Source organism: Taudactylus pleione, unplaced genomic scaffold (genome assembly GCF_031769625.1).
Source record: "Taudactylus pleione unplaced genomic scaffold, aTauple2 ptg000085l, whole genome shotgun sequence".
Lineage (NCBI taxonomy): Eukaryota > Metazoa > Chordata > Amphibia > Anura > Myobatrachidae > Taudactylus > Taudactylus pleione.
The window spans coordinates 11391629-11416363 of NW_028284487.1; the positions used below are offsets into that span (position 1 = coordinate 11391629).

Here is a 24735-nt window from a genome sequence, read left to right on the forward strand (position 1 = left end):
TAAAACCATAGCACAAGTGATGGATCACTGCATTCTTATTGCAACTTTTCCTATTTTCAAATGTTTGACAAACATCTCTCCAGTTGAAAACTGATTTGAAACAGTTTCAAAATTAGTTTGGAGTAAAGAAACCACTGAAGATAATGGGATTTATACAAAGTTTAAATATAGATAAGCTATCCTAAAATTCAACTTTAAGGAAATTGAACAAAGTTAGGTCCCACCAAGATTTGAAATCAGATTACTGGATTCAAAGTCCAAAGTGCTCACCATTACACCATGGAACCCATAGTTCGAGAGTCTTCCTCTACTCAATATTGCTGATCTTTGAAATACTGAATGTTCTCCTGTTTTAGGTACATTTGGCATTTTTGAGTTTGCTGATGCTTTTATGTTTGGCCGGTTAGCTCAGTTGGTTAGAGCGTGGTGCTAATAACGCCAAGGTCATGGGTTTGATCCCTATACGGGCCATGTGCTTTTTTTTGTTGTCCTACAAGAAATGCCAAGAAGGGATTTTATCCAGCGGCAAAGTGCATGAAGTCTGGGATGAATGCATTGGCTACAATTAGCAGCCCTTGAAGCTTGCTAGAGAACATCATAGACACATACAAAACAGAGAATTTTTAAATCCATGTTAGGAATAAACAAAAATGTCATCCTTTGGCTGATGCAGCATTTCTCTATATGGCATACATAGAAAACTTTTTCTCAAATATAGCAATATGGCAAATCTAAGAAATGCTAAGGCAAATTAATCAATCAGGACATTTATTTGGTGATTGAATCTACTATGGGGGACTAAGTTTTAAGAAGAGAAGAAGAACAGACCTTTACTCTCATTAGTGCACACTGAAGAAGAAAATTCTTAAAACCAGAATATCTTAAAACCATAGCACAAGTGATGGATCACTGCATTCTTATTGCAACTTTTCCTATTTCCAAATGTTTGACAAACATCTCTCCAGTTGAAAACTGATTTGAAACAGTTTCAAAATTAGTTTGGAGTAAAGAAACCACTGAAGATGATGGGATTTATACAAAGTTTAAATATAGATAAGCTATCCTAAAATTCAACTTTAAGGAAATTGAACAAAGTTAGGTCCCACCAAGATTTGAAATCAGATTACTGGATTCAAAGTCCAAAGTGCTCACCATTACACCATGGAACCCATAGTTCGAGAGTCTTCCTCCTCTCAATATTGCTGATCTTTGAAATACTGAATGTTCTCCTGTTTTAGCTACATTTGGCATTTTTGTGTTTGCTGATGCTTTTATGTTGGCCGGTTAGCTCAGTTGGTTAGAGTGTGGTGCTAATAACGCCAAGGTCATTTGTTCGATCCCCATATGGGCCATGTGCTTTTTCTTGTTGTCCTACAAGAAATGCCAAGAAGGGATTTTATCCAGCGGCAAAGTGCATGAAGTGTGGGATGAATGCATTGGCTACAGTAAGCAGCCCTTGAAACTTGCTAGAGAACATCATAGACACATACAAAACAGAGAATTTTTAAATCCATGTTAGGAATAAACAAAAATGTCATCCTTTGGCTGATGCAGCATTTCTCTATATGGCATACATAGAAAACTTTTTCTCAAATATAGCAATATGGCAAATCTAAGAAATGCTAAGGCAAATTAATCAATCAGGACATTTATTTGGTGATTGAATCTACTATGGGGGACTAAGTTTTGAGAAGAGAAGAAGAACAGACCTTTACTCTCATTAGTGCACACTGAAGAAGAAAATTCTTAAAACCAGAATATCTTAAAACCATAGCACAAGTGATGGATCACTGCACTCTTATTGCAAGTTTTCCTATTTTCAAATGTTTGACAAACATCTCTCCAGTTGAAAACTGATTTGAAACAGTTTCAAAATTAGTTTGGAGTAAAGAAACCACTGAAGATGATGGGATTTATACAAAGTTTAAATATAGATAAGCTATCCTAAAATTCAACTATAAGGAAATTGAACAAAGTTAGGTCCCACCAAGATTTGAAATCAGATTACTGGATTCAAAGTCCAAAGCGCTCACCATTACACCATGGAACCCATTGTTTGAGAGTCTTCCTCTACTCAATATTGCTGCTCTTTGAAATACTGAATGTTCTCCTGTTTTAGGTACATTTGGCATTTTTGTGTTTGCTGATGCTTTTATGTTTGGCTGGTTAGCTCAGTTGGTTAGAGCGTGGTGCTAATAACGCCAAGGTCATGTGTTCGATCCCCATACGGGCAATGTGCTTTTTCTTGTTGTCCTACAAGAAATGCCAAGAATGGATTTTATCCAGCGGCAAAGTGCATGAAGTGTGTGATGAATGCATTGGCTACAGTAAGCAGCCCTTGAAACTTGCTAGAGAACATCATAGACACATACAAAACAGAGAATTTTTAAATCCATGTTAGGAATAAAGAAAAATGTCATCCTTTGGCAGATGAAGCATTTCTCTATATGGCATACATAGAAAACTTTTTCTCAAATATAGCAATATGGCAAATCTAAGAAATGCTAAGGCAAATTAATCAATCAGGACATTTATTTGGTGATTGAATCTACTATGGGGGACTAAGTTTTAAGAAGAGAAGAAGAACAGACCTTTACTCTCATTAGTGCACACTGAAGAAGAAAATTCTTAAAACCAGAATATCTTAAAACCATAGCACAAGTGATGGATCACTGCATTCTTATTGCAACTTTTCCTATTTTCAAATGTTTGACAAACATCTCTCCAGTTGAAAACTGATTTGAAACAGTTTCAAAATTAGTTTGGTGTAAAGAAACCACTGAAGATGATGGGATTTATACAAAGTTTAAATATAGATAAGCTATCCTAAAATTCAACTTTAAGCAAATTGAACAAAGTTAGGTCCCACCAAGATTTGAAATCAGATTACTGGATTCAAAGTCCAAAGTGCTCACCATTACACCATGGAACCCATTGTTCGAGAGTCTTCCTCTACTCAATATTGCTGATCTTTGAAATACTGAATGTTCTCCTGTTTTAGGTACATTTGGCATTTTTGTGTTTGCTGATGCTTTTATGTTTGGCCGGTTAGCTCAGTTTGTTAGAGCGTGGTGCTAATAAAGCCAAGGTCATGTGTTCGATCCCCATACGGGCCATGTGCTTTTTCTTGTTGTCCTACAAGAAATGCCAAGAAGGGATTTTATCCAGCGGCAAAGTGCATGAAGTCTGGGATGAATGCATTGGCTACAGTTAGCAGCCCTTGAAACTTGCTAGAGAACATCATAGACACATACAAAACAGAGAATTTTTAAATCCATGTTAGGAATAAACAAAAATGTCATCCTTTGGCTGATGCAGCATTTCTCTATATGGCATACATAGAAAACTTTTTCTCAAATATAGCAATATGGCAAATCTAAGAAATGCTAAGGCTAATTAATCAATCAGGACATTTATTTGGTGATTGAATCTACTATGGGGGACTAAGTTTTAAGAAGAGAAGAAGAACAGACCTCTACTCTCATTAGTGCACACTGAAGAAGAAAATTCTTAAAACCAGAATATCTTAAAACCATAGCACAAGTGATGGATCACTGCATTCTTATTGCAACTTTTCCTATTTTCAAATGTTTGACAAACATCTCTCCAGTTGAAAACTGATTTGAAACAGCTTCAAAATTAGTTTGGAGTAAAGAAACCACTGAAGATGATGGGATTTATACAAAGTTTAAATATAGATAAGCTATCCTAAAATTCAACTTTAAGGAAATTGAACAAAGTTAGGTCCCACCAAGATTTGAAATCAGATTACTGGATTCAAAGTCCAAAGTGCTCACCATTACACCATCGAACCCATTGTTCGAGAGTCTTCCTCTACTCAATATTGCTGATCTTTGAAATACTGAATGTTCTCCTGTTTTAGGTACATTTGGCATTTTTGAGTTTGCTGATGCTTTTATATTTGGCCGGTTAGCTCAGTTGGTTAGAGCGTGGTGCTAATAACACCAAGGTCATGGGTTCGATCCCCATACGGGCCATGTGCTTTTTCTTGTTGTCCTACAAGAAATGCCAAGAAGGGATTTTATCCAGTGCATGAAGTGTGGGATGAATGCATTGGCTACAGTTAGCAGCCCTTGAAGCTTGCTAGAGAACATCATAGACACATACAAAACAGAGAATTTTTAAATCCATGTTAGGAATAAAGAAAAATGTCATCCTTTGGCTTATGCAGCATTTCTCTATATGGCATACATAGAAAACTTTTTCTCAAATATAGCAATATGGCAAATCTAAGAAATGCTAAGGCTAATTAATCAATCAGGACATTTATTTGGTGATTGAATCTACTATGGGGGACTAAGTTTTAAGAAGAGAAGAAGAACAGACCTTTACTCTCATTAGTGCACACTGAAGAAGAAAATTCTTAAAACCAGAATATCTTAAAACCATAGCACAAGTGATGGATCACTGCATTCTTATTGCAACTTTTCCTATTTTCAAATGTTTGACAAACATCTCTCCAGTTGAAAACTGATTTGAAACAGCTTCAAAATTAGTTTGGAGTAAAGAAACCACTGAAGATGATGGGATTTATACAAAGTTTAAATATAGATAAGCTATCCTAAAATTCAACTTTAAGGAAATTGATCAAAGTTAGGTCCCACCAAGATTTGAAATCAGATTACTGGATTCAAAGTCCAAAGTGCTCACCATTACACCATGGAACCCATTGTTCGAGAGTCTTCCTCTACTCAATATTGCTGATCTTTGAAATACTGAATGTTCTCCTGTTTTAGGTACATTTGGCATTTTTGTGTTTGCTGATGCCTTTATGTTTGGCCGGTTAGCTCAGTTGGTTAGAGCGTGGTGCTAATAATGCCAAGGTCATGGGTTCGATCCCCATACGGGCCATGTGCTTTTTCTTGTTGTCCTACAAGAAATGCCAAGAAGGGATTTTATCCAGCGGCAAAGTGCATGAAGTGTGGGATGAATGCATTGGCTACAGTTAGCAGCCCTTGAAACTTGCTAGAGAACATCATAGACACATACAAAACAGAGAATTTTTAAATCCATGTTAGGAATAAAGAAAAATGTCATCCTTTGGCTTATGCAGCATTTCTCTATATGGCATACATAGAAAACTTTTTCTCAAATATAGCAATATGGCAAATCTAAGAAATGCTAAGGCTAATTAATCAATCAGGACATTTATTTGGTGATTGAATCTACTATGGGGGACTAAGTTTTAAGAAGAGAAGAAGAACAGACCTTTACTCTCATTAGTGCACACTGAAGAAGAAAATTCTTAAAACCAGAATATCTTAAAACCATAGCACAAGTGATGGATCACTGCATTCTTATTGCAACTTTTCCTATTTTCAAATGTTTGACAAACATCTCTCCAGTTGAAAACTGATTTGAAACAGCTTCAAAATTAGTTTGGAGTAAAGAAACCACTGAAGATGATGGGATTTATACAAAGTTTAAATATAGATAAGCTATCCTAAAATTCAACTTTAAGGAAATTGAACAAAGTTAGGTCCCACCAAGATTTGAAATCAGATTACTGGATTCAAAGTCCAAAGTGCTCACCATTACACCATGGAACCCATTGTTCGAGAGTCTTCCTCTACTCAATATTGCTGATCTTTGAAATACTGAATGTTCTCCTGTTTTATGTACATTTGGCATTTTTGTGTTTGCTGATGCCTTTATGTTTGGCCGGTTAGCTCAGTTGGTTAGAGCGTGGTGCTAATAATGGCAAGGTCATGTGTTCGATCCCCATACGGGCCATGTGCTTTTTCTTGTTGTCCTACAAGAAATGCCAAGAAGGGATTTTATCCAGTGCATGAAGTGTGGGATGAATGCATTGGCTACAGTTAGCAGCCCTTGAAGCTTGCTAGAGAACATCATAGACACATACAAAACAGAGAATTTTTAAATCCATGTTAGGAATAAAGAAAAATGTCATCCTTTGGCTGATGCAGCATTTCTCTATATGGCATACATAGAAAACTTTTTCTCAAATATAGCAATATGGCAAATCTAAGAAATGCTAAGGCTAATTAATCAATCAGGACATTTATTTGGTGATTGAATCTACTATGGGGGACTAAGTTTTAAGAAGAGAAGAAGAACAGACCTTTACTCTCATTAGTGCACACTGAAGAAGAAAATTCTTAAAACCAGAATATCTTAAAACCATAGCACAAGTGATGGATCACTGCATTCTTATTGCAACTTTTCCTATTTTCAAATGTTTGACAAACATCTCTCCAGTTGAAAACTGATTTGAAACAGCTTCAAAATTAGTTTGGAGTAAAGAAACCACTGAAGATGATGGGATTTATACAAAGTTTAAATATAGATAAGCTATCCTAAAATTCAACTTTAAGGAAATTGAACAAAGTTAGGTCCCACCAAGATTTGAAATCAGATTACTGGATTCAAAGTCCAAAGTGCTCACCATTACACCATGGAACCCATTGTTCGAGAGTCTTCCTCTACTCAATATTGCTGATCTTTGAAATACTGAATGTTCTCCTGTTTTAGGTACATTTGGCATTTTTGAGTTTGCTGATGCTTTTATGTTTGGCCGGTTAGCTCAGTTGGTTAGAGCGTGGTGCTAATAACACCAAGGTCATGGGTTCGATCCCCATATGGGCCATGTGCATTTTCTTGTTGTCCTACAACAAGAACATCATAGACACAGACAAAACAGAGAATTTTTAAATCCATGTTAGGAATAAAGAAAAATGTCATCCTTTGGCTTATGCAGCATTTCTCTATATGGCATACATAGAAAACTTTTTCTCAAATATAGCAATATGGCAAATCTAAGAAATGCTAAGGCTAATTAATCAATCAGGACATTTATTTGGTGATTGAATCTACTATGGGGGACTAAGTTTTAAGAAGAGAAGAAGAACAGACCTTTACTCTCATTAGTGCACACTGAAGAAGAAAATTCTTAAAACCAGAATATCTTAAAACCATAGCACAAGTGATGGATCACTGCATTCTTATTGCAACTTTTCCTATTTTCAAATGTTTGACAAACATCTCTCCAGTTGAAAACTGATTTGAAACAGTTTCAAAATTAGTTTGGAGTAAAGAAACCACTGAAGATGATGGGATTTATACAAAGTTTAAATATAGATAAGCTATCCTAAAATTCAACTTTAAGGAAATTGAACAAAGTTAGGTCCCACCAAGATTTGAAATCAGATTACTGGATTCAAAGTCCAAAGTGCTCACCATTACACCATGGAACCCATGGTTCGAGAGTCTTCCTCTACTCAATATTGCTGATCTTTGAAATACTGAATGTTCTCCTGTTTTAGGTACATTTGGCATTTTTGAGTTTGCTGATGCTTTTATGTTTGGCCGGTTAGCTCAGTTGGTTAGAGCGTGGTGCTAATAACGCCAAGGTCATGTGTTCGATCCCCATATGGGCAATGTGCTTTTTCTTGTTGTCCTACAAGAAATGCCAAGTAGGGATTTTATCCAGCGGCAAAGTGCATGAAGTGTGGGATGAATGCATTGGCTACAGTTAGCAGCCCTTGAAGCTTGCTAGAGAACATCATAGACACATACAAAACAGAGAATTTTTAAATCCATGTTAGGAATAAACAAAAATGTCATCCTTTGGCTGATGCAGCATTTCTCTATATGGCATACATAGAAAACTTTTTCTCAAATATAGCAATATGGCAAATCTAAGAAATGCTAAGGCTAATTAATCAATCAGGACATTTATTTGGTGATTGAATCTACTATGGGGGACTAAGTTTTAAGAAGAGAAGAAGAACAGACCTTTACTCTCATTAGTGCACACTGAAGAAGAAAATTCTTAAAACCAGAATATCTTAAAACCATAGCACAAGTGATGGATCACTGCATTCTTATTGCAACTTTTCCTATTTTCAAATGTTTGACAAACATCTCTCCAGTTGAAAACTGATTTGAAACAGCTTCAAAATTAGTTTGGAGTAAAGAAACCACTGAAGATGATGGGATTTATACAAAGTTTAAATATAGATAAGCTATCCTAAAATTCAACTTTAAGGAAATTGAACAAAGTTAGGTCCCACCAAGATTTGAAATCAGATTACTGGATTCAAAGTCCAAAGTGCTCACCATTACACCATGGAACCCATTGTTCGAGAGTCTTCCTCTACTCAATATTGCTGATCTTTGAAATACTGAATGTTCTCCTGTTTTAGGTACATTTGGCATTTTTGAGTTTGCTGATGCTTTTATATTTGGCCGGTTAGCTCAGTTGGTTAGAGCGTGGTGCTAATAACACCAAGGTCATGGGTTCGATCCCCATACGGGCCATGTGCTTTTTCTTGTTGTCCTACAAGAAATGCCAAGAAGGGATTTTATCCAGTGCATGAAGTGTGGGATGAATGCATTGGCTACAGTTAGCAGCCCTTGAAGCTTGCTAGAGAACATCATAGACACATACAAAACAGAGAATTTTTAAATCCATGTTAGGAATAAAGAAAAATGTCATCCTTTGGCTTATGCAGCATTTCTCTATATGGCATACATAGAAAACTTTTTCTCAAATATAGCAATATGGCAAATCTAAGAAATGCTAAGGCTAATTAATCAATCAGGACATTTATTTGGTGATTGAATCTACTATGGGGGACTAAGTTTTAAGAAGAGAAGAAGAACAGACCTTTACTCTCATTAGTGCACACTGAAGAAGAAAATTCTTAAAACCAGAATATCTTAAAACCATAGCACAAGTGATGGATCACTGCATTCTTATTGCAACTTTTCCTATTTTCAAATGTTTGACAAACATCTCTCCAGTTGAAAACTGATTTGAAACAGCTTCAAAATTAGTTTGGAGTAAAGAAACCACTGAAGATGATGGGATTTATACAAAGTTTAAATATAGATAAGCTATCCTAAAATTCAACTTTAAGGAAATTGATCAAAGTTAGGTCCCACCAAGATTTGAAATCAGATTACTGGATTCAAAGTCCAAAGTGCTCACCATTACACCATGGAACCCATTGTTCGAGAGTCTTCCTCTACTCAATATTGCTGATCTTTGAAATACTGAATGTTCTCCTGTTTTAGGTACATTTGGCATTTTTGTGTTTGCTGATGCCTTTATGTTTGGCCGGTTAGCTCAGTTGGTTAGAGCGTGGTGCTAATAATGCCAAGGTCATGGGTTCGATCCCCATACGGGCCATGTGCTTTTTCTTGTTGTCCTACAAGAAATGCCAAGAAGGGATTTTATCCAGCGGCAAAGTGCATGAAGTGTGGGATGAATGCATTGGCTACAGTTAGCAGCCCTTGAAACTTGCTAGAGAACATCATAGACACATACAAAACAGAGAATTTTTAAATCCATGTTAGGAATAAAGAAAAATGTCATCCTTTGGCTTATGCAGCATTTCTCTATATGGCATACATAGAAAACTTTTTCTCAAATATAGCAATATGGCAAATCTAAGAAATGCTAAGGCTAATTAATCAATCAGGACATTTATTTGGTGATTGAATCTACTATGGGGGACTAAGTTTTAAGAAGAGAAGAAGAACAGACCTTTACTCTCATTAGTGCACACTGAAGAAGAAAATTCTTAAAACCAGAATATCTTAAAACCATAGCACAAGTGATGGATCACTGCATTCTTATTGCAACTTTTCCTATTTTCAAATGTTTGACAAACATCTCTCCAGTTGAAAACTGATTTGAAACAGCTTCAAAATTAGTTTGGAGTAAAGAAACCACTGAAGATGATGGGATTTATACAAAGTTTAAATATAGATAAGCTATCCTAAAATTCAACTTTAAGGAAATTGAACAAAGTTAGGTCCCACCAAGATTTGAAATCAGATTACTGGATTCAAAGTCCAAAGTGCTCACCATTACACCATGGAACCCATTGTTCGAGAGTCTTCCTCTACTCAATATTGCTGATCTTTGAAATACTGAATGTTCTCCTGTTTTATGTACATTTGGCATTTTTGTGTTTGCTGATGCCTTTATGTTTGGCCGGTTAGCTCAGTTGGTTAGAGCGTGGTGCTAATAATGGCAAGGTCATGTGTTCGATCCCCATACGGGCCATGTGCTTTTTCTTGTTGTCCTACAAGAAATGCCAAGAAGGGATTTTATCCAGTGCATGAAGTGTGGGATGAATGCATTGGCTACAGTTAGCAGCCCTTGAAGCTTGCTAGAGAACATCATAGACACATACAAAACAGAGAATTTTTAAATCCATGTTAGGAATAAAGAAAAATGTCATCCTTTGGCTGATGCAGCATTTCTCTATATGGCATACATAGAAAACTTTTTCTCAAATATAGCAATATGGCAAATCTAAGAAATGCTAAGGCTAATTAATCAATCAGGACATTTATTTGGTGATTGAATCTACTATGGGGGACTAAGTTTTAAGAAGAGAAGAAGAACAGACCTTTACTCTCATTAGTGCACACTGAAGAAGAAAATTCTTAAAACCAGAATATCTTAAAACCATAGCACAAGTGATGGATCACTGCATTCTTATTGCAACTTTTCCTATTTTCAAATGTTTGACAAACATCTCTCCAGTTGAAAACTGATTTGAAACAGCTTCAAAATTAGTTTGGAGTAAAGAAACCACTGAAGATGATGGGATTTATACAAAGTTTAAATATAGATAAGCTATCCTAAAATTCAACTTTAAGGAAATTGAACAAAGTTAGGTCCCACCAAGATTTGAAATCAGATTACTGGATTCAAAGTCCAAAGTGCTCACCATTACACCATGGAACCCATTGTTCGAGAGTCTTCCTCTACTCAATATTGCTGATCTTTGAAATACTGAATGTTCTCCTGTTTTAGGTACATTTGGCATTTTTGAGTTTGCTGATGCTTTTATGTTTGGCCGGTTAGCTCAGTTGGTTAGAGCGTGGTGCTAATAACACCAAGGTCATGGGTTCGATCCCCATATGGGCCATGTGCATTTTCTTGTTGTCCTACAACAAGAACATCATAGACACAGACAAAACAGAGAATTTTTAAATCCATGTTAGGAATAAAGAAAAATGTCATCCTTTGGCTTATGCAGCATTTCTCTATATGGCATACATAGAAAACTTTTTCTCAAATATAGCAATATGGCAAATCTAAGAAATGCTAAGGCTAATTAATCAATCAGGACATTTATTTGGTGATTGAATCTACTATGGGGGACTAAGTTTTAAGAAGAGAAGAAGAACAGACCTTTACTCTCATTAGTGCACACTGAAGAAGAAAATTCTTAAAACCAGAATATCTTAAAACCATAGCACAAGTGATGGATCACTGCATTCTTATTGCAACTTTTCCTATTTTCAAATGTTTGACAAACATCTCTCCAGTTGAAAACTGATTTGAAACAGTTTCAAAATTAGTTTGGAGTAAAGAAACCACTGAAGATGATGGGATTTATACAAAGTTTAAATATAGATAAGCTATCCTAAAATTCAACTTTAAGGAAATTGAACAAAGTTAGGTCCCACCAAGATTTGAAATCAGATTACTGGATTCAAAGTCCAAAGTGCTCACCATTACACCATGGAACCCATGGTTCGAGAGTCTTCCTCTACTCAATATTGCTGATCTTTGAAATACTGAATGTTCTCCTGTTTTAGGTACATTTGGCATTTTTGAGTTTGCTGATGCTTTTATGTTTGGCCGGTTAGCTCAGTTGGTTAGAGCGTGGTGCTAATAACGCCAAGGTCATGTGTTCGATCCCCATATGGGCAATGTGCTTTTTCTTGTTGTCCTACAAGAAATGCCAAGTAGGGATTTTATCCAGCGGCAAAGTGCATGAAGTGTGGGATGAATGCATTGGCTACAGTTAGCAGCCCTTGAAGCTTGCTAGAGAACATCATAGACACATACAAAACAGAGAATTTTTAAATCCATGTTAGGAATAAACAAAAATGTCATCCTTTGGCTGATGCAGCATTTCTCTATATGGCATACATAGAAAACTTTTTCTCAAATATAGCAATATGGCAAATCTAAGAAATGCTAAGGCTAATTAATCAATCAGGACATTTATTTGGTGATTGAATCTACTATGGGGGACTAAGTTTTAAGAAGAGAAGAAGAACAGACCTTTACTCTCATTAGTGCACACTGAAGAAGAAAATTCTTAAAACCAGAATATCTTAAAACCATAGCACAAGTGATGGATCACTGCATTCTTATTGCAACTTTTCCTATTTTCAAATGTTTGACAAACATCTCTCCAGTTGAAAACTGATTTGAAACAGTTTCAAAATTAGTTTGGAGTAAAGAAACCACTGAAGATGATGGGATTTATACAAAGTTTAAATATAGATAAGCTATCCTAAAATTCAACTTTAAGGAAATTGAACAAAGTTAGGTCCCACCAAGATTTGAAATCAGATTACTGGATTCAAAGTCCAAAGTGCTCACCATTACACCATGGAACCCATTGTTCGAGAGTCTTCCTCTACTCAATATTGCTGATCTTTGAAATACTGAATGTTCTCCTGTTTTAGGTACATTTGGCATTTTTGAGTTTGCTGATGCTTTTATGTTTGGCCGGTTAGCTCAGTTGGTTAGAGCATGGTGCTAATAACGCCAAGGTCATGTGTTCGATCCCCATACGGGCAATGTGCTTTTTCTTGTTGTCCTACAAGAAATGCCAAGAAGGGATTTTATCCAGCGGCAAAGTGCATGAAGTGTGGGATGAATGCATTGGCTACAGTTAGCAGCCCTTGAAGCTTGCTAGAGAACATCATAGACACATACAAAACAGAGAATTTTTAAATCCATGTTAGGAATAAAGAAAAATGTCATCCTTTGCTTATGCAGCATTTCTCTATATGGCATACATAGAAAACTTTTTCTCAAATATAGGAATATGGCAAATCTAAGAAATGCTAAGGCTAATTAATCAATCAGGACATTTATTTGGTGATTGAATCTACTATGGGGGACTAAGTTTTAAGAAGAGAAGAAGAACAGACCTTTACTCTCATTAGTGCACACTGAAGAAGAAAATTCTTAAAACCAGAATATCTTAAAACCATAGCACAAGTGATGGATCACTGCATTCTTATTGCAACTTTTCCTATTTTCACATGTTTGACAAACATCTCTCCAGTTGAAAACTGATTTGAAACAGCTTCAAAATTAGTTTGGAGTAAAGAAACCACTGAAGATGATGGGATTTATACAAAGTTTAAATATAGATAAGCTATCCTAAAATTCTACTTTAAGGAAATTGAACAAAGTTAGGTCCCACCAAGATTTGAAATCAGATTACTGGATTCAAAGTCCAAAGTGCTCACCATTACACCATGGAACCCATTGTTCGAGAGTCTTCCTCTACTCAATATTGCTGATCTTTGAAATACTGAATGTTCTCCTGTTTTAGGTACATTTGGCATTTTTGTGTTTGCTGATGCTTTTATGTTTGGCCGGTTAGCTCAGTTGGTTAGAGCATGGTGCTAATAACGCCAAGGTCATTTGTTCGATCCCCATACGGGCCATGTGCTTTTTCTTGTTGTCCTACAAGAAATGCCAAGAAGGGATTTTATCCAGCGGCAAAGTGCATGAAGTGTGGGATGAATGCATTGGCTACAGTTAGCAGCCCTTGAAACTTGCTAGAGAACATCATAGACACATACAAAACAGAGAATTTTTAAATCCATGTTAGGAATAAACAAAAATGTCATCCTTTGGCTGATGCAGCATTTCTCTATATGGCATACATAGAAAACTTTTTCTCAAATATAGCAATATGGCAAATCTAAGAAATGCTAAGGCAAATTAATCAATCAGGACATTTAATTGGTGATTGAATCTACTATGGGGGACTAAGTTTTAAGAAGAGAAGAAGAACAGACCTTTACTCTCATTAGTGCTCTCTGAAGAAGAAAATTCTTAAAACCAGAATATCTTAAAACCATAGCACAAGTGATGGATCACTGCATTCTTATTGCAACTTTTCCTATTTCCAAATGTTTGACAAACATCTCTCCAGTTGAAAACTGATTTGAAACAGTTTCAAAATTAGTTTGGAGTAAAGAAACCACTGAAGATGATGGGATTTATACAAAGTTTAAATATAGATAAGCTATCCTAAAATTCAACTTTAAGGAAATTGAACAAAGTTAGGTCCCACCAAGATTTGAAATCAGATTACTGGATTCAAAGTCCAAAGTGCTCACCATTACACCATGGAACCCATTGTTTGAGAGTCTTCCTCTACTCAATATTGCTGCTCTTTGAAATACTGAATGTTCTCCTGTTTTAGGTACATTTGGCATTTTTGTGTTTGCTGATGCTTTTAAGTTTGGCTGGTTAGCTCAATTGGTTAGAGCGTGGTGCTAATAACGCCAAGGTCATGGGTTTGATCCCCATACGGGCCATGTGCTTTTTCTAGTTGTCCTACAAGAAATGCCAAGAAGGGATTTTATCCAGCGGCAAAGTGCATGAAGTGTGGGATGAATGCATTGGCTACAGTAAGCAGCCCTTGAAACTTGCTAGAGAACATCATAGACACATACAAAACAGAGAATTTTTAAATCCATGTTAGGAATAAACAAAAATGTCATCCTTTGGCTGATGCAGCATTTCTCTATATGGCATACATAGAAAACTTTTTCTCAATTATAGCAATATGGCAAATCTAAGAAATGCTAAGGCTAATTAATCAATCAGGACATTTATTTGGTGATTGAATCTACTATGGGGGACTAAGTTTTAAGAAGAGAAGAAGAACAGACCTTTACTCTCATTAGTGCACACTGAAGAAGAAAATTCTTAAAACCAGAATATCTTAAAACCATAGCACAAGTGATGGATCACTGCATTCTTATTGCAACTTTTCCTATTTTCAAATGTTTGACAAACATCTTTCCAGTTGAAAACTGATTTGAAAGCTTCAAAATTAGTTTGGAGTAAAGAAACCACTGAAGATGATGGGATTTATACAAAGTTTAAAAATAGATAAGCTATCCTAAAATTCAACTTTAAGGAAATTGAACAAAGTTAGGTCCCTCCAAGATTTGAAATCAGATTACTGGATTCAAAGTCCTTAGTGCTCACCATTACACCATGGAACCCATTATTAGAGAGTCTTCCTCTACTCAATATTGCTGATCTTTGAAATACTGAATGTTCTCCTGTTTTAGGTACATTTGGCATTTTTGTGTTTGCTGATGCTTTTATGTTTGGCTGGTTAGCTCAGTTGGTTAGAGCGTGGTGCTAATAACGCCAAGGTCATGTGTTCGATCCCCATACAGGCAATGTGCTTTTTCTTGTTGTCCTACAAGAAATGCCAAGAATGGATTTTATCCAGCGGCAAAGTGCTTGAAGTGTGTGATGAATGCATTGGCTACAGTAAGCAGCCCTTGAAACTTGCTAGAGAACATCATAGACACATACAAAACAGAGAATTTTTAAATCCATGTTAGGAATAAAGAAAAATGTCATCCTTTGGCAGATGAAGCATTTCTCTATATGGCATACATAGAAAACTTTTTCTCAGATATAGCAATATGGCAAATCTAAGAAATGCTAAGGCAAATTAATCAATCAGGACATTTATTTGGTGATTGAATCTACTATGGGGGACTAAGTTTTAAGAAGAGAAGAAGAACAGACCTTTACTCTCATTAGTGCACACTGAAGAAGAAAATTCATAAAACCAGAATATCTTAAAACCATAGCACAAGTGATGGATCACTGCATTCTTATTGCAACTTTTCCTATTTCCAAATGTTTGACAAACATCTCTCCAGTTGAAAACTGATTTGAAACAGTTTCAAAATTAGTTTGGTGTAAAGAAACCACTGAAGATGATGGGATTTATACAAAGTTTAAATATAGATAAGCTATCCTAAAATTCAACTTTAAGGAAATTGAACAAAGTTAGGTCCCACCAAGATTTGAAATCAGATTACTGGATTCAAAGTCCAAAGTGCTCACCATTACACCATGGAACCCATTGTTCGAGAGTCTTCCTCTACTCAATATTGCTGATCTTTGAAATACTGAATGTTCTCCTGTTTTAGGTACATTTGGCATTTTTGTGTTTGCTGATGCTTTTATGTTTGGCCGGTTAGCTCAGTTTGTTAGAGCGTGGTGCTAATAAAGACAAGGTCATGTGTTCGATCCCCATACGGGCCGTGTGCTTTTTCTTGTTGTCCTACAAGAAATGCCAAGAAGGGATTTTATCCAGCGGCAAAGTGCATGAAGTCTGGGATGAATGCATTGGCTACAGTTAGCAGCCCTTGAAGCTTGCTAGAGAACATCATAGACACATACAAAACAGAGAATTTTTAAATCCATGTTAGGAATAAACAAAAATGTCATCCTTTGGCTGATGCAGCATTTCTCTATATGGCATACATAGAAAACTTTTTCTCAAATATAGCAATATGGCAAATCTAAGAAATGCTAAGGCTAATTAATCAATCAGGACATTTATTTGGTGATTGAATCTACTATGGGGGACTAAGTTTTAAGAAGAGAAGAAGAACAGACCTTTACTCTCATTAGTGCACACTGAAGAAGAAAATTCTTAAAACCAGAATATCTTAAAACCATAGCACAAGTGATGGATCACTGCATTCTTATTGCAACTTTTCCTATTTTCAAATGTTTGACAAACATCTCTCCAGTTGAAAACTGATTTGAAACAGCTTCAAAATTAGTTTGGAGTAAAGAAACCACTGAAGATGATGGGATTTATACAAAGTTTAAATATAGATAAGCTATCCTAAAATTCAACTTTAAGGAAATTGAACAAAGTTAGGTCCCACCAAGATTTGAAATCAGATTACTGGATTCAAAGTCCAAAGTGCTCACCATTACACCATGGAACCCATTGTTCGAGAGTCTTCCTCTACTCAATATTGCTGATCTTTGAAATACTGAATGTTCTCCTGTTTTATGTACATTTGGCATTTTTGTGTTTGCTGATGCCTTTATGTTTGGCCGGTTAGCTCAGTTGGTTAGAGCGTGGTGCTAACAATGCCAAGGTCATGTGTTCGATCCCCATACGGGCCATGTGCTTTTTCTTGTTGTCCTACAAGAAATGCCAAGAAGGGATTTTATCCAGCGGCAAAGTGCATGAAGTGTGGGATGAATGCATTGGCTACAGTTAGCAGCCCTTGAAACTTGCTAGAGAACATCATAGACACATACAAAACAGAGAATTTTTAAATCCATGTTAGGAATAAAGAAAAATGTCATCCTTTGGCTTATGCAGCATTTCTCTATATGGCATACATAGAAAACTTTTTCTCAAATATAGCAATATGGCAAATCTAAGAAATGCTAAGGCTAATTAATCAATCAGGACATTTATTTGGTGATTGAATCTACTATGGGGGACTAAGTTTTAAGAAGAGAAGAAGAACAGACCTTTACTCTCATTAGTGCACACTGAAGAAGAAAATTCTTAAAACCAGAATATCTTAAAACCATAGCACAAGTGATGGATCACTGCATTCTTATTGCAACTTTTCCTATTTTCAAATGTTTGACAAACATCTCTCCAGTTGAAAACTGATTTGAAACAGCTTCAAAATTAGTTTGGAGTAAAGAAACCACTGAAGATGATGGGATTTATACAAAGTTTAAATATAGATAAGCTATCCTAAAATTCAACTTTAAGGAAATTGAACAAAGTTAGGTCCCACCAAGATTTGAAATCAGATTACTGGATTCAAAGTCCAAAGTGCTCACCATTACACCATGGAACCCATTGTTCGAGAGTCTTCCTCTACTCAATATTGCTGATCTTTGAAATACTGAATGTTCTCCTGTTTTATGTACATTTGGCATTTTTGTGTTTGCTGATGCCTTTATGTTTGGCTGGTTAGCTCAGTTGGTTAGAGCGTGGTGCTAATAATGGCAAGGTCATGTGTTCGATCCCCATACGGGCCATGTGCTTTTTCTTGTTGTCCTACAAGAAATGCCAAGAAGGGATTTTATCCAGTGCATGAAGTGTGGGATGAATGCATTGGCTACAGTTAGCAGCCCTTGAAGCTTGCTAGAGAACATCATAGACACATACAAAACAGAGAATTTTTAAATCCATGTTAGGAATAAAGAAAAATGTCATCCTTTGGCTGATGCAGCATTTCTCTATATGGCATACATAGAAAACTTTTTCTCAAATATAGCAATATGGCAAATCTAAGAAATGCTAAGGCTAATTAATCAATCAGGACATTTATTTGGTGATTGAATCTACTATGGGGGACTAAGTTTTAAGAAGAGAAGAAGAACAGACCTTTACTCTCATTAGTGCACACTGAAGAAGAAAATTCTTAAAACCAGAATATCTTAAAACCATAGCACAAGTGATGGATCACTGCATTCTTATTGCAACTTTTCCTATTTTCAAATGTTTGACAAACATCTCTCCAGTTGAAAACTGATTTGAAACAGCTTCAAAATTAGTTTGGAGTAAAGAAACCACTGAAGATGATGGGATTTATACAAAGTTTAAATATAGATAAGCTATCCTAAAATTCAACTTTAAGGAAATTGAACAAAGTTAGGTCCCACCAAGATTTGAAATCAGATTACTGGATTCAAAGTCCAAAGTGCTCACCATTACACCATGGAACCCATTGTTCGAGAGTCTTCCTCTACTCAATATTGCTGATCTTTGAAATACTGAATGTTCTCCTGTTTTAGGTACATTTGGCATTTTTGAGTTTGCTGATGCTTTTATGTTTGGCCGGTTAGCTCAGTTGGTTAGAGCGTGGTGCTAATAACGCCAAGGTCATGTGTTCGATCCCCATACGGGCAATGTGCTTTTTCTTGTTGTCCTACAAGAAATGCCAAGAAGGGATTTTATCCAGTGGCAAAGTGCATGAAGTGTGGGATGAATGCATTGGCTACAGTTAGCAGCCCTTGAAGCTTGCTAGAGAACATCATAGACACATACAAAACAGAGAATTTTTAAATCCATGTTAGGAATAAAGAAAAATGTCATCCTTTGCTTATGCAGCATTTCTCTATATGGCATACATAGAAAACTTTTTCTCAAATATAGCAATATGGCAAATCTAAGAAATGCTAAGGCTAATTAATCAATCAGGACATTTATTTGGTGATTGAATCTACTATGGGGGACTAAGTTTTAAGAAGAGAAGAAGAACAGACCTTTACTCTCATTAGTGCACACTGAAGAAGAAAATTCTTAAAACCAGAATATCTTAAAACCATAGCACAAGTGATGGATCACTGCATTCTTATTGCAACTTTTCCTATTTTCAAATGTTTGACAAACATCTCTCCAGTTGAAAACTGATTTGAAACAGCTTCAAAATTAGTTTGGAGTAAAGAAACCACTGAAGATGATGGGATTTATACAAAGTTTAAATATAGATAAGCTATCCTAAAATTCAACTTTAAGGAAATTGAACAAAGTTAGGTCCCACCAAGATTTGAAATCAGATTACTGGATTCAAAGTCCAAAGTGCTCACCATTACACCATGGAACCCATTGTTCGAGAGTCTTCCTCTACTCAATATTGCTGATCTTTGAAATACTGAATGTTCTCCTGTTTTATGTACATTTGGCATTTTTGTGTTTGCTGATGCCTTTATGTTTGGCCGGTTAGCTCAGTTGGTTAGAGCGTGGTGCTAATAATGGCAAGGTCATGTGTTCGATCCCCATACGGGCCATGTGCTTTTTCTTGTTGTCCTACAAGAAATGCCAAGAAGGGATTTTATCCAGTGCATGAAGTGTGGGATGAATGCATTGGCTACAGTTAGCAGCCCTTGAAGCTTGCTAGAGAACATCATAGACACATACAAAACAGAGAATTTTTAAATCCATGTTAGGAATAAAGAAAAATGTCATCCTTTGGCTGATGCAGCATTTCTCTATATGGCATACATAGAAAACTTTTTCTCAAATATAGCAATATGGCAAATCTAAGAAATGCTAAGGCTAATTAATCAATCAGGACATTTATTTGGTGATTGAATCTACTATGGGGGACTAAGTTTTAAGAAGAGAAGAAGAACAGACCTTTACTCTCATTAGTGCACACTGAAGAAGAAAATTCTTAAAACCAGAATATCTTAAAACCATAGCACAAGTGATGGATCACTGCATTCTTATTGCAACTTTTCCTATTTTCAAATGTTTGACAAACATCTCTCCAGTTGAAAACTGATTTGAAACAGCTTCAAAATTAGTTTGGAGTAAAGAAACCACTGAAGATGATGGGATTTATACAAAGTTTAAATATAGATAAGCTATCCTAAAATTCAACTTTAAGGAAATTGAACAAAGTTAGGTCCCACCAAGATTTGAAATCAGATTACTGGATTCAAAGTCCAAAGTGCTCACCATTACACCATGGAACCCATTGTTCGAGAGTCTTCCTCTACTCAATATTGCTGATCTTTGAAATACTGAATGTTCTCCTGTTTTAGGTACATTTGGCATTTTTGAGTTTGCTGATGCTTTTATGTTTGGCCGGTTAGCTCAGTTGGTTAGAGCGTGGTGCTAATAACGCCAAGGTCATGTGTTCGATCCCCATACGGGCAATGTGCTTTTTCTTGTTGTCCTACAAGAAATGCCAAGAAGGGATTTTATCCAGTGGCAAAGTGCATGAAGTGTGGGATGAATGCATTGGCTACAGTTAGCAGCCCTTGAAGCTTGCTAGAGAACATCATAGACACATACAAAACAGAGAATTTTTAAATCCATGTTAGGAATAAAGAAAAATGTCATCCTTTGCTTATGCAGCATTTCTCTATATGGCATACATAGAAAACTTTTTCTCAAATATAGCAATATGGCAAATCTAAGAAATGCTAAGGCTAATTAATCAATCAGGACATTTATTTGGTGATTGAATCTACTATGGGGGACTAAGTTTTAAGAAGAGAAGAAGAACAGACCTTTACTCTCATTAGTGCACACTGAAGAAGAAAATTCTTAAAACCAGAATATCTTAAAACCATAGCACAAGTGATGGATCACTGCATTCTTATTGCAACTTTTCCTATTTTCAAATGTTTGACAAACATCTCTCCAGTTGAAAACTGATTTGAAACAGCTTCAAAATTAGTTTGGAGTAAAGAAACCACTGAAGATGATGGGATTTATACAAAGTTTAAATATAGATAAGCTATCCTAAAATTCTACTTTAAGGAAATTGAACAAAGTTAGGTCCCACCAAGATTTGAAATCAGATTACTGGATTCAAAGTCCAAAGTGCTCACCATTACACCATGGAACCCATTGTTCGAGAGTCTTCCTCTACTCAATATTGCTGATCTTTGAAATACTGAATGTTCTCCTGTTTTAGGTACATTTGGCATTTTTGTGTTTGCTGATGCGTTTATGTTTGGCCGGTTAGCTCAGTTGGTTAGAGCATGGTGCTAATAACGCCAAGGTCATTTGTTCGATCCCCATACGGGCCATGTACTTTTTCTTGTTGTCCTACAAGAAATGCCAAGAAGGGATTTTATCCAGCGGCAAAGTGCATGAAGTGTGGGATGAATGCATTGGCTACAGTTAGCAGCCCTTGAAACTTGCTAGAGAACATCATAGACACATACAAAACAGAGAATTTTTAAATCCATGTTAGGAATAAACAAAAATGTCATCCTTTGGCTGATGCAGCATTTCTCTATATGGCATACATAGAAAACTTTTTCTCAAATATAGCAATATGGCAAATCTAAGAAATGCTAAGGCAAATTAATCAATCAGGACATTTATTTGGTGATTGAATCTACTATGGGGGTCTAAGTTTTAAGAAGAGAAGAAGAACAGACCTTTACTCTCATTAGTGCACACTGAAGAAGAAAATTCTTAAAACCAGAATATCTTAAAACCATAGCACAAGTGATGGATCACTGCATTCTTATTGCAACTTTTCCTATTTTCAAATGTTTGACAAACATCTCTCCAGTTGAAAACTGATTTGAAACAGTTTCAAAATTAGTTTGGAGTAAAGAAACCACTGAAGATGATGGGATTTATACAAAGTTTAAATATAGATAAGCTATCCTAAAATTCAACTTTAAGGAAATTGAACAAAGTTAGGTCCCACCAAGATTTGAAATCAGATTACTGGATTCAAAGTCCAAAGTGCTCACCATTACACCATGGAACCTATTGTTCGAGAGTCTTCCTCTACTCAATATTGCTGATCTTTGAAATACTGAATGTTCTCCTGTTTTAGGTACATTTGGCATTTTTGTGTTTGCTGATGCTTTTATGTTTGGCCGGTTAGATCAGTTGGTTAGAGCATGGTGCTAATAACGCCAAGGTCATTTGTTCGATCCCCATACGGGCCATGTGCTTTTTCTTGTTGTCCTACAAGAAATGCCAAGAAGGTATTTTATCCAGCGGCAAAGTGCATGAAGTGTGGGATGAATGCATTGGCTACAGTAAGCAGCCCTTGAAACTTGCTAGAGAACATCATAGACACATACAAAACAGAGAATTTTTAAATCCATGTTAGGAATAAACAAAAATGTCATCCTTTGGCTGATGCAGCATTTCTCTATATGGCATACATAGAAAACTTTTTCTCAAATATAGCAATATGGCAAATCTAAGAAATGCTAAGGCAAATTAATCAATCAGGACATTTATTTGGTGATTGAATCTACTATGGGGGACTAAGTTTTAAGAAGAGAAGAAGAAGAACAGACCTTTACTCTCATTAGTGCACACTGAAGAAGAAAATTCTTAAAACCAGAATATCTTAAAACCATAGCACAAGTGATGGATCACTGCATTCTTATTGCAACTTTTCCTATTTCCAAATGTTTGACAAACATCTCTCCAGTTGAAACCTGATTTGAAACAGCTTCAAAATTAGTTTGGAGTAAAAAAACCACTGAAGATGATGGGATTTATACAAAGTTTAAATATAGATAAGCTATCCTAAAATTCAACTTTAAGGAAATTGAACAAAGTTAGGTCCCACAAAGATTTGAAATCAGATTACTGGATTCAAAGTCCAAAGTGCTCACCATTACACCATGGAACCCATTATTCGAGAGTCTTCCTCTACTCAATATTGCTGATCTTTGAAATACTGAATGTTCTCCTGTTTTAGGTACATTTGGCATTTTTGAGTTTGCTGATGCTTTTATGTTTGGCCGGTTAGCTCAGTTGGTTAGAGCGTGGTGCTAATAACACCAAGGTCATGGGTTCGATCCCCATACGGGCCATGTGCTTTTTCTTGTTGTCCTACAAGAAATGCCAAGAAGGGATTTTATCCAGTGCATGAAGTGTGGGATGAATGCATTGGCTACAGTTAGCAGCCCTTGAAGCTTAGACACATACAAAACAGAGAATTTTTAAATCCATGTTAGGAATAAAGAAAAATGTCATCCTTTGGCTGATGCAGCATTTCTCTATATGGCATACATAGAAAACTTTTTCTCAAATATAGCAATATGGCAATTCTAAGAAATGCTAAGGCTAATTAATCAATCAGGACATTTATTTGGTGATTGAATCTACTATGGGGGACTAAGTTTTAAGAAGAGAAGAAGAACAGACCTTTACTCTCATTAGTGCACACTGAAGAAGAAAATTCTTAAAACCAGAATATCTTAAAACCATAGCACAAGTGATGGATCACTGCATTCTTATTGCAACTTTTCCTATTTTCAAATGTTTGACAAACATCTCTCCAGTTGAAAACTGATTTGAAACAGCTTCAAAATTAGTTTGGAGTAAAGAAACCACTGAAGATGATGGGATTTATACAAAGTTTAAATATAGATAAGCTATCCTAAAATTCAACTTTAAGGAAATTGAACAAAGTTAGGTCCCACCAAGATTTGAAATCAGATTACTGGATTCAAAGTCCAAAGTGCTCACCATTACACCATGGAACCCATTGTTCGAGAGTCTTCCTCTACTCAATATTGCTGATCTTTGAAATACTGAATGTTCTCCTGTTTTAGGTACATTTGGCATTTTTGAGTTTGCTGATGCTTTTATGTTTGGCCGGTTAGCTCAGTTGGTTAGAGCGTGGTGCTAATAACACCAAGGTCATGGGTTCGATCCCCATACGGGCCATGTGCTTTTTCTTGTTGTCCTACAAGAAATGCCAAGAAGGGATTTTATCCAGTGCATGAAGTGTGGGATGAATGCATTGGCTACAGTTAGCAGCCCTTGAAGCTTGCTAGAGAACATCATAGACACATACAAAACAGAGAATTTTTAAATCCATGTTAGGAATAAAGAAAAATGTCATCCTTTGGCTGATGCAGCATTTCTCTATATGGCATACATAGAAAACTTTTTCTCAAATATAGCAATATGGCAAATCTAAGAAATGCTAAGGCTAATTAATCAATCAGGACATTTATTTGGTGATTGAATCTACTATGGGGGACTAAGTTTTAAGAAGAGAAGAAGAACAGACCTTTACTCTCATTAGTGCACACTGAAGAAGAAAATTCTTAAAACCAGAATATCTTAAAACCATAGCACAAGTGATGGATCACTGCATTCTTATTGCAACTTTTCCTATTTTCAAATGTTTGACAAACATCTCTCCAGTTGAAAACTGATTTGAAACAGCTTCAAAATTAGTTTGGAGTAAAGAAACCACTGAAGATGATGGGATTTATACAAAGTTTAAATATAGATAAGCTATCCTAAAATTCAACTTTAAGGAAATTGAACAAAGTTAGGTCCCACCAAGATTTGAAATCAGATTACTGGATTCAAAGTCCAAAGTGCTCACCATTACACCATGGAACCCATTGTTCGAGAGTCT

General features: G+C 35.9%; 11 non-coding genes across 11 annotated transcripts; all 11 read left to right on the forward strand.

Annotated features, from left to right (window-relative positions):
* The first annotated feature begins 397 nt into the window (after positions 1–397).
* TRNAI-AAU (transfer RNA isoleucine (anticodon AAU)) lies at positions 398–471 on the forward strand. Its single transcript has one exon. It is a non-coding gene; the product is annotated as a tRNA-Ile (tRNA).
* Positions 472–3924: 3453 nt separating this feature from the next.
* On the forward strand, positions 3925–3998 carry TRNAI-AAU (transfer RNA isoleucine (anticodon AAU)). Its single transcript has one exon. It is a non-coding gene; the product is annotated as a tRNA-Ile (tRNA).
* An 800-nt stretch (positions 3999–4798) lies between these two features.
* On the forward strand, positions 4799–4872 carry TRNAI-AAU (transfer RNA isoleucine (anticodon AAU)). The gene has a single exon. It is a non-coding gene; the product is annotated as a tRNA-Ile (tRNA).
* A 1682-nt stretch (positions 4873–6554) lies between these two features.
* Positions 6555–6628, forward strand: TRNAI-AAU (transfer RNA isoleucine (anticodon AAU)). Its single transcript has one exon. It is a non-coding gene; the product is annotated as a tRNA-Ile (tRNA).
* A 1599-nt stretch (positions 6629–8227) lies between these two features.
* Positions 8228–8301, forward strand: TRNAI-AAU (transfer RNA isoleucine (anticodon AAU)). The gene has a single exon. It is a non-coding gene; the product is annotated as a tRNA-Ile (tRNA).
* Positions 8302–9101: 800 nt separating this feature from the next.
* TRNAI-AAU (transfer RNA isoleucine (anticodon AAU)) lies at positions 9102–9175 on the forward strand. The gene has a single exon. It is a non-coding gene; the product is annotated as a tRNA-Ile (tRNA).
* Positions 9176–10857: 1682 nt separating this feature from the next.
* Positions 10858–10931, forward strand: TRNAI-AAU (transfer RNA isoleucine (anticodon AAU)). Its single transcript has one exon. It is a non-coding gene; the product is annotated as a tRNA-Ile (tRNA).
* Positions 10932–14293: 3362 nt separating this feature from the next.
* TRNAI-AAU (transfer RNA isoleucine (anticodon AAU)) lies at positions 14294–14367 on the forward strand. The gene has a single exon. It is a non-coding gene; the product is annotated as a tRNA-Ile (tRNA).
* Positions 14368–16937: 2570 nt separating this feature from the next.
* On the forward strand, positions 16938–17011 carry TRNAV-AAC (transfer RNA valine (anticodon AAC)). Its single transcript has one exon. It is a non-coding gene; the product is annotated as a tRNA-Val (tRNA).
* A 6085-nt stretch (positions 17012–23096) lies between these two features.
* TRNAI-AAU (transfer RNA isoleucine (anticodon AAU)) lies at positions 23097–23170 on the forward strand. Its single transcript has one exon. It is a non-coding gene; the product is annotated as a tRNA-Ile (tRNA).
* Positions 23171–23955: 785 nt separating this feature from the next.
* On the forward strand, positions 23956–24029 carry TRNAI-AAU (transfer RNA isoleucine (anticodon AAU)). Its single transcript has one exon. It is a non-coding gene; the product is annotated as a tRNA-Ile (tRNA).
* The last annotated feature ends 706 nt before the right edge of the window (positions 24030–24735 follow it).